Here is a 10,843-nt window from a genome sequence, read left to right on the forward strand (position 1 = left end):
ATCTTCTTGTTACTTATAAGAATTTTGAAGAGTTTTCTCTCTTGTTGCATCATATATTTCTTAGTGATTAATTATACATGTTTTCCAATATTTATATGGGAGACTTATTCTTATGTTTTATATATTTTATTAAATTTATCTTTTCATATGGGTTTTTGTTCTTCCTCAACAGATTTTATTTGACTGCGAAGATTAGCTCTTGAGCAAATATTTTACAGCAGTTGTTATTTTCTTCCTTATAATTTTGATTTTAATGATGTACTTTTTGACACCCAGTATATAAGATATATATATATATATATATATATATATATATATATATATATATACATATATATATAGGGTGGCTTTTAATTTTAGTTTCAACAACCATTGCTTTGCTTGAAGTAAAATAAGTCTTCCATATAAATTTACATAATTATTTACGCAGATTAATATCAACAATATTTATATATTTTTGTACATATATATATTTTATATATATGTACATATATGTACATACGCATAGGTGTGTATTATTCAAGTATCGTCAGTGCGCTTGTACCTTTATATGTATTTAACTACTAGTTGTCCTTTTGACAATATGCAACTTTTACATGAAGTTCGATAAGTTTTATATAATTTTGTAAGAAGTTAATTTATTTAAAATTTGTATTTATCAATAATGAATCAATATAATTATATTGTGAGTGAAAGAAAGAGAGAGAGAGAAATAACCGCCTCCGCGACGGCGACGCTCCTTCGATTGTCATCGACATTGTCGTCAACGGCTTCAGACTGATCGATGTATTGATTTTCCGGCTCAGCTGAGAGACACATCGCGTGTAGCAATCAGCTGATCGCAGCGTCCAACGTTATTTTAAGGAACACTTATTCTTGACGTAATTATAAGATATTTTCTTCTTTACCAAAATTTTATTTAAAGCATAATTTTATGTTATAAGATAAAATAGTTAGCGACTCATGCGGTGGTAATCACTCGTCGAACGGTCAGCTGCGCCCGCACTCGCGGTGTGCCGCGCCGTTCTTATCTACCTTCTGTACTCGACGTGTGATTTGCTAACTATTTTTGCTTATAACTCAAAAACTAAGCTTCAAATCAAATTTTGGTAAAAGAAAAATTGTCTTAAAATTGTGTCAGGAATACGTCATTTTACGGACGGAAGGTTGTTCTGGGACACCCTGTATAGTCTATGGCTTATGGAGGAACATATGGCTTGAAACGTGTCAGAAGTATTGATTAATTTCATAAAGAAATCGGCAGTAATTTATGGATCTTCGGATGAGGAGGTAAGATATACGATTAATAGTTTTGAAAAGAATATAAATTTTATTGTTTAAACAATTATTATTGCCTGTATTAATGAATTATATAAGGGTAGGTTAATTGTGCTAATTGTTGTGGTGAAATTTAGAAATTCATTATGATGTTTTATGTTTAGTAAAACTGATATTTTATTTAATAAGACTTATAACTAATAGGAAAATGATAAATTTTATAATAAATATATAATTTGTGTGTGTAAGTATGTTCGTAATTGAGTCTAGTGTAAAAATATTACTAGATCGCACATAAATTTGAGAGAATAATAATTATTGATAATTATTATATTTATTGGTTGTCCTTGAAGAGGATAAAATTATCTTAATATAATTTGTTAATTAATTTGATATAAATTAATATATAATTTTGGACAAGTTATATTTATATAGTAACGAATATGAGAATCCACTCTTGGAAGAAATCGCTGACTTGGTCATTCAACTCTTGTTAATACATATATATATTTACGTACATACATAATACATATATATATAAATACATATATATATATATGTATATATTTCCATATAGTAATCATAAATCATTAAAAATGTGTAGACCTAAGCCATATAAATTTAAACCCCATTTCCTTTTAACTCATTGTCACGGTCTTTTTATTTATAAGTGCTATCAGGTTTTATACATTAAGGCAGAAGGAAGAAGATATTGCTCTAGTTGCTTCGCACAAATCCAGGGCAACTACTGTACGTTTTTTATCGTTAAATTTCACGGTATAAGTAATCGAGGGTTTGAAACAGAGCACTGCCTTATTTGTAGAACTGATTTACTGAGGAATACCTCCATTAAAAACTGCACCACTTGCTTTATAGATTACTTAGTAATATGTATAATATTAAGAGAAAGGGGATTTGATTCTAATAATATTAAGGAAATATTATATGATATTACTAAAGATACTATCAAACTAACAATATACGACGACACTGATGAAATGGAAAATTAAGGAAGCATAAAAAAAAGAAAAAAACACATACATATATATATATAAAAATAATAATAATTACATATATTTAATTACTCACTCTTTTTATGTATTATTCAATATTATCGCCTAAAACAAATCTTCATTGCTTTACTCGGGTCCGACTGTACCAAACAACTTTTATAAAGGTATTAATGTTAGCAGTTACCGACGACTGAACCTAAAAATATATATATATTCATTTAACCATATAAAAATAAAAATAAAAAAAAAGAAAAAAGAGGAAAAGAATAATGAAAAAAAATATATATATTATATACATATAGAAAATAGATATACATATATAAACATATATATATATATATAAGAAATACAAACATATATATAAGTAAACATATTAATATGCACATATGATAAGATCATGTTATACATAAGCTTTAAATTAAGAAAATATATATATATATATATATATATATATATATATATCACGGTCTGTATATCTTTTCAGTAGAAGAATCCATTCCTTGGAGGGATTGCAGATCTGAGCTTGGCCTGGTTACAAGGTTTTTATTAATAGTAATATTTATATACTATTAATAAAAATACACCACATATATATATATATATATATATATATATTTCTACATAATAAGTCACGAAAATCAACAAAAATGTGTAGGCCGAAACCTTATAAACCAAAATTACATTACTTTCTAACACACTGCTTCGGACTCTTTACTTTTCAATGCTATAAAACATATCATGTTAAGGCTGAGGAAAATAGATACTGTGTACCTTGCTTCCGATTAATTATGGGCAGATTTCAAACATGTAAAATCATAAAATTCCACGGCATATTCAGTGATAAATTCGAAGAGGAAAAATGTCATAATTGTGGAAATGACATAGTCAAAAACACTTTAATTAAAAATTGCACTATTTGTTTTATAGATTATTTAATAATATGTACTGTATTAAGAAACAAGGGACATGATCTCTGTAACATAGCAGAACTCTTATATGACTGTATTGATAAAGAAATAATGACTATAACAATGTATGATACAACAAATGAAACGGAAATCTGAAAACATGTAAACAATAAATTCTGATTTCTTTACTTACAGAATGATGTATCATTTAATATTGTTAATTACTACGCAAACCTCCTTCGCTCTTCTCCGATTGCGGCGGGCGACATTTAAATATAATCTCGGTATCGCTGTTGGATGTTGGAGAGTGCAACCTTCCGCATAAAATTCCGAACTCTACGGAAACTTATATTCAACTCCTGCAGCTTTCCAACTATAATCATGCATATGTAATGCAGTGCAAAGTTGAACTTTCAAGAATAATATATTATTGTGGCATGCATTCACATGTTTCCGTCGTACATAACGGACGCGCCAATTATATACATGAACCCGGACACTCACAGTACACAAGAATGTTTTGTAACGGTACTCTTTCACTTGGAGCAAGAGTTCTAATCGACGGGATCCGAGTCAACCAGACTTCCTCCTATAGTATCATTATGGCTGAAAGCATAAGCAACGATGGAAAATATAAGGGCACGCAGTATTCCGACCTCTATAGAACGTGGGACGACGTTGTCGTGCAAGCAGTCGCAAAAATATCTTTGAAATCAGCTTATGTCTTCGTTAAGCTAAATACAAGAAAGATAATGTTAAAATCAGGAACAGTCTGTACACTCAGCGAAGGATTTTGCATTGATTCAGAGGATGGATGTACTTACTGGGAACCAATGCCTACCTCTTCATGCAATTTTCATCAATATGATGTACTATACGAAGGGCCTGCAACCAAAACCACAGATGACACCAGAGAAGGAAAGTCACCCATCGTGTACAGCTTGACAACACAGGACATAACCTTCGTACTGACGAAGACACGGGAACAGCCATTGTGCGGATATACTCTTTTTCGTACAGAGCACCCCAAGCTTTTCATCCTGGAAACAAGAAAAGGAGATGTTTTCGCCGAAAGAGGAACAATTCCAATTGATAATCTCGATATCTTTGCATATATGAATTCGAAGTTCGTATATGTCGAAAAACATATAAGACATCAGATGACATCTCTTTATCATAATGTCATTCAATAAAGGTGCGAGTTAGAAAAGGACGTAATAACCAATACCTTGTCATTCGCCACCTTACAGCCTGATGAGTTCGCTTATCGATTAATGAAAGGACCAGGATTCATGGCTATCACAGCTGGAGAAGCAGTTCACGTAGTGAAATGTATTCCTGTTGACGCCACAGTCAGAAGAACAAAAGACTGCTACACTGAACTTCCTGTAACAGTAAGAAATACTTCATTATTTCTAACGCCAAAATCTAGAGTGCTCACAAAATTTGGTACTCAAAAAGAATGCAACTTCGAACTACCAACACTCTATCGCATAGACGATACATGGATTCAACTTACTCCCGATCCACAAGTCAGACAATTACCTCCACAACAATTACATCCGATGACCTCCTTGAGTTGGAAATATCTCACTCTAGGGCCATTGGCGATTAATGGAATATACACTGAAAAAGATATAGAGAAGCTACGAGATCACAATGTTTCCTGCTGAGAAACCAGCGCTTCTCAACTTCGTAGCTCGCGGGATGACAGGACAAGCAGTTGTACCTGGAGAAGTCTCATTATACAGCCTGTTGGACGAAAAGGCACTCCAAAAAATAGCCTCAAGTATCGCCTCAAGGATATGGAGTGGATTCGTAAACTTCGGGTCAGCGACAGCCGGAATTCTCGGAGTATTTATAGTCATAAGAGTTATTAAATTGACTATCGACACGGCAATCCATGGTTATGCACTACACACCGTATATGGATGCAGTCTGCACCTGCTGGGCGCCGTATGGAGTTCCCTCACACATCTTTTACGTCCCTTGGCACGAGGACCCGTAAACCGGCGAAGGCTACAACCGGAAAAAGGACGACCTCCCCCAGAGCAGACGGAATCCTTTTTAGCAACACCAACAACACCCAAAGACGAACGCATTATCAACAACACCACGGCGATAAACACGACCACTCCTATCCCCACTGTTTATACCGACCTACGCGAACGATTAAATGATATAGAACAAATCCCTACGAGAACATTGGGAATTCGTTCTTAAATAAGGAGGGGATGTGACGTCCCGCCAAAAATAAAATTTTCAAAAAACACAAATATATTGTTCAATTATAAAATTTACGCTATACAGGGTGTCCCAGAACAACTTTTCGTCCGTAAAATGACGTATTCCTGACACAATTTTAAGACAATTTTTTCTTTACCAAAATTTGATTTAAAGCTTAGTTTTTGAGTTATAAGCAAAAATAGTTAGCAAATCACACGTCGAGTACAGAAGACAGATAGGAACGGCGCGGCACACCGCGAGCGCGGGCGCAGCTGACCGTTCGACGAGTGACCGCCGCATGAGTCGCTAACTATTTTATCTTATAACATAAAATTATGCTTTAAATAAAATTTTGGTAAAGAAGAAAATATCTTATAATTACGTCAAGAATAAGTGTTCCTTAAAATAACGTTGGACGCTGCGATCAGCTGATTGCTACACGCGATGTGTCTCTCAGCTGAGCCGGAAAATCAATATATCGATCGGCCTGAAGTCGTTGACGACAATGTCGATGATAATCGAAGGAGCGTCGCCGTCGCAGATATATATATATATATGTGTGTGTATGTATATGAAGAAAATATTTTAATGAAATTATATACATAATTGATCAAAGAAAAAAAAGAGAAAAGATAAATCAGAATTTAAATAACTAATAGAATAATTATTCTTAATAAATATCTCTGTTATATTTTTTTCATATTGCAATATCATTGAAAATAATTCCGTTAAATATATAATCCTTGCAATAATTTAATTTTAAATAATCATCTTAACGTCTTAATTATAACAATAATAAATAATAATAAATATATATATACATTTAAAACATTAATACCTTATATTACTTAATATTATTTTAATTCAGCATTATTTTAATTAAATTGCACACTAGTAATCATATCATTACCTTATCCTTATATCATTAGAATTATTATAAATTTAGAAAATTTAGAAAATTTTTCCAATTGCTCATATAATAAACTGTTCCACCTTTAGCTCCCAGATATAACTCACAAAAACAAAACTTTATTATATATATTTTACTAAATAATTAACTATAACAATAAATTTTCATAATAAGGCTTTTAAGAAAAATAAAACATTAATAAGAATCTTTCCAAAACATACGTATAAGCATTTATGAAAATAATAAATTTTATTCTTATCTATAAATTAATATTAAATTTGTTATAGCCCCAGAAAAGGCTATATATTTAATTAATGAATATATACATATACATATAATTATATTGATACAGGAATGTATCGCGACCGAAGCGATAAACGCGCGAGCCGCTGACGCAGCGAGCCACGCGCGCCCGAGACCGAGCGCGAACGCGAAACCGGACAGCGCTCTCGGAGACGCACCAGAAAAGTGTCGCCGAATTGCTAAAAGTACAAGCGAGGAAATTCGACTTTGAACTTCCTCGCCTGCACTAAAACGCGAATTCAGCAACCATATTTGGTCATGTTGCTAAGGGATCCCCTCCGAAGAACCATGCAGTTCGAAGGGAAGAACAGCACCTGCCGCGATGAAGCGACGGGCAGTCGTTGATCAGATCTTAAAGAGGAATAATCGTCACGGGCAGTCGTCAATTAGAACCGAACGAGTAATAATCGCTACGAGCAGCTATTGACCAGATTCAACAGAGTCATACACAAATGACTAAGAGATATACGCGCGCCTGAGATAAGCCGACGCGTGTCAGACTACCTATACGACAGTGTATACGAGAGATACCGCTCTCTCACTCTAACCGATAGCAAGCGCGAGTAGTAAAACGTTCGCTGAGAGCAGTGACAAAATATCACACCATCGATTTCATTTAAACTGTTATTTATTATGGTAAAAAGAAGAAGTAAGCAAATAAAATAAAGGGAACATTATTAAAATAAAGAAGGGCCACTGTCCGCCGTATCCCCGGCATCCCTACACGATCCCGAAACAAATCCCGTGCCTCCCTCGCGGAGGCACAACAAATTATTAATTATTGATTTTTCTAATTATAATAAGGAAATAAACAAATAAAAATATATAATAAAAAGAAAGATTCACGCTACTTATCTTAATAAATGATGGTATTAGTAAATAAGGAGCATCCTTCTTATAAGGACAACCAATAAATATAATAATTATCAATAATTATTATTCTCTCAAATTTATGTGCGATCTAGTAATATTTTTACACTAGACTCAATTACGAACATACTTACACACATAAATTATATATTTATTATAAAATTTATCATTTTATCAATTTATTAGTTATAAGTCTTATTAAATAAAATATCAATTTTACTAAACATAAAACATCATAATGAATTTCTAAATTTCACCACAACAATTAGCACAATTAACCTACCCTTATATAATTCATTAATACAGGCAATAATAATTGTTTAAACAATAAAATTTATATTCTATTCAAAATTATTAATCACATTTATCTTATCTCCTCATCCGAAGATCCATAAATTACTGCCGATTTCTTTGTGAAATTAATCAATACTTCTGACACGTCTCAAGCCATATGTTCCTCCATAAGCCATAGACTATATAACTTTCTAGATTTACCACTCTACACTATTTTATATTAAGGAACCAAATTTGGTCCACCAATTGATTACGACCTGAGGAACTAAAAAATAAATATAAGAATCTTGCATATACATATTAACACATATGTATACTCACACACATATATATATATATATATATATCTCAATCTATTAAAATTAGCACTCTAAAGAAATTTACATTAAAAATATAAACAATTAATTTTAAATTCTTCTTTAGTCATCAATTTAACCTAAACCCCCAAGATAAAAATTTCAAATACTCAGATTTCTTTTACCACAATTATAAATAAAGAAAATTAGTGAATTAAAAGTAGTGTCGTCAAAATAGCCAATCTACATATATATATATATATATATATATATATATATATATATATATATATATATATGATATATACAGGGTGAGTCAAAAGTATGTTTTAAAAATTTATGAGCGTGTTCCTGGATAAAAAAGAAGAACAAATGTTCATATGAACATATGGTCGTAAATACTTTGTTGTCGAGATAATGGACATAAATCAGCATAAAGTATCAAATAATGCTTTATTTGAACATTTACAATTTTGTTATTATTGTTTATAAGAGATGTTCTACGTGTCCTCCATCATTTTCAACACATGCTTGAGCACGACGTCCGCATGACTGGCGCAGTTGTTCGAAAACACGAATCACTTTGTTTACAAACAAACGCTATTATGAAAGAAAGAGGAACGATGTTGTTAGATAGGCCTCTGTACTTCTGTACAGTAAGAGATAACGTATTTACACTCAAGTCATTGGTACTTGAGACAATTTAAACGAGCAGTAGTAGTATTGATTCGTTGATTTACTGTGATAGTGTACAGAATGTTTACATTTGAAGAATTGAGTGATATTCATCTCACATATGGTGAAATGCATTGCAATGCACTTGCTGCACGTCGGAGATATGCGCAGAAGTTCCCAAACAGACGTTTGCCATCCGCACCTATGTTCGTCGCTGTGGCCCGACGTGCCCGTGAAACAGGTTCACTGTGCAGATGTCTGCATGTGGCTGGTCGACCAAAGATAGCACATTTGGATGAACGAGTACTGGCAGCTGCGCATGCAAATCCACGTACGAGTACTAGAAGGATTGCTGCTGAATTGCACGCGTGTCAGAGAACTGTAAATCGAGTTTTGAACCGTGAAAGACTTCATGCTTACCACTACCAGCCAGTGCAAGCACTCCTTCCGCTTGACTGCTCGCTTACAGTACTGTCAATGGTTGTTAGGACAACTGGCAGTGGACCCTGCGTTCCTCTCGAATGTGTTGTTTACAGATGAAGCATTATTCACACAGAAGGTGTATTTAATTATCACAATGAGCATCTTTGGGCGCACAACAATCCTTATACTGTCTGCGAAAGCAGTTTTCAGCATAGATATTCTATCAATGTTTGGGCCGGAATTATTGGAGACAGGCTCATTGATCCTCACCGTCTTCCAAATCGTCTTCAAGGAAACTCATATCATCAGTTTTTAAGAAGGCACTTGCCAGCACTCCTTGAGTATGTACCACTACATGTAAGGGAACACATGTGGTTCCTGCACGATGGAGCTCCACCACATTTCTCACTAAGAGTCAGAAATCATCTCAATCGACATTATCCTGAGCGATGGATTGGACGTGGTGGTCCAGCGTCATGGCCACCGAGATCACCGGACCTGACCCCACTGGACTTTTTATCTGTGGGGTTATTTGAAGAACGTCGTCTATCAAACACCAGTTAACAATGAAGAGGATCTATGCACGTGTGCAGGATGCTTGCAGGATGGTCCGTAGAAATCCTGGTGTTTTCGAACAACTGCGCCAGTCATGCGGACGTCGTGCTCAAGCATGTGTTGAAAATGATGGAGGACACGTAGAACATCTCTTATAAACAACAATAACAAAATTGTAAACGTTCAAATAAAGTATTATTTGATACTGCTGATTTATGTCCATTATCTCGACAACAAAGCATTTGCGACCATATGTTCATATGAACATTTGTTCTTCCTTTTTATCCAGGAACACGCTCATAAATTTTTATAATATACTTTTGACTCATCCTGTATGTACGAGGTTTGTTCAAAAAAGAGATGACTTTTCAAATTTCGCGGGCTACGTACATTCGATTTTCGAATTTTTTTTTTGTTGTGTTGGTACACATGTCCCCAACATATGTTGACATTATCAGCCATTTTGAATTTTTAGTTTGTTTTTGACAGATATAAAGGTTAGACGTGTTTTGGTGTGCTTGGCGATTTTTTGCTATCGAAAAAAATGGATCAAAGAAGCTGTATTAAATTTTGTGTGAAAAATAAAATGAAGTGCTCCGACGCACTTAAAATGTTGACTGTGCATTTGGCGAGTCTACTTTGAGCAAAAAAAGTGTTTATAAGTGATACAAGCTCTTCACAGAAGGCCAAGAAGATGTTAATGACGATGCCCGCCCTGGACGCCCCAGCACGTCAACAACCGATGAAAGTTCTTGCCAGAAGGTCGTACGGTCAATAAGGAATATTACCTTGAAGTTATGCGCCGTTTGCGTGAAGCAATACGAAAAAAACGCCCGGAATTGTGGAACAACCAGTCATGGATATTGCACCACGATAATGCGCCAGCGCACACGTCATTGCTTATTCGTGATTTTTTGGCCAAAAACAACACCGTAATCATGCCTCAGCCACCGTATTGGTCCTTTGCGACTTTTTCCTGTTCCCAAAACTGAAAAGACACATGAAAGGACGGAGGTTTGCCACGATTGAGGAGATAAAGACCGCATCGCTAGAAGAGCTCAAGATCATACCAAAAAGCGCTGCCACAAGTGT

At 34.0% G+C, this 10,843-nt stretch overlaps 1 pseudogene; it reads left to right on the forward strand.

Moving 5' to 3' along the window:
* Positions 1 to 2,810: 2,810 nt before the first annotated feature.
* On the forward strand, positions 2,811 to 5,642 carry LOC140670144 (uncharacterized; annotated as a pseudogene).
* The last annotated feature ends 5,201 nt before the right edge of the window (positions 5,643 to 10,843 follow it).

This window comes from Anoplolepis gracilipes, chromosome 10, assembly GCF_047496725.1.
Source record: "Anoplolepis gracilipes chromosome 10, ASM4749672v1, whole genome shotgun sequence".
Lineage (NCBI taxonomy): Eukaryota > Metazoa > Arthropoda > Insecta > Hymenoptera > Formicidae > Anoplolepis > Anoplolepis gracilipes.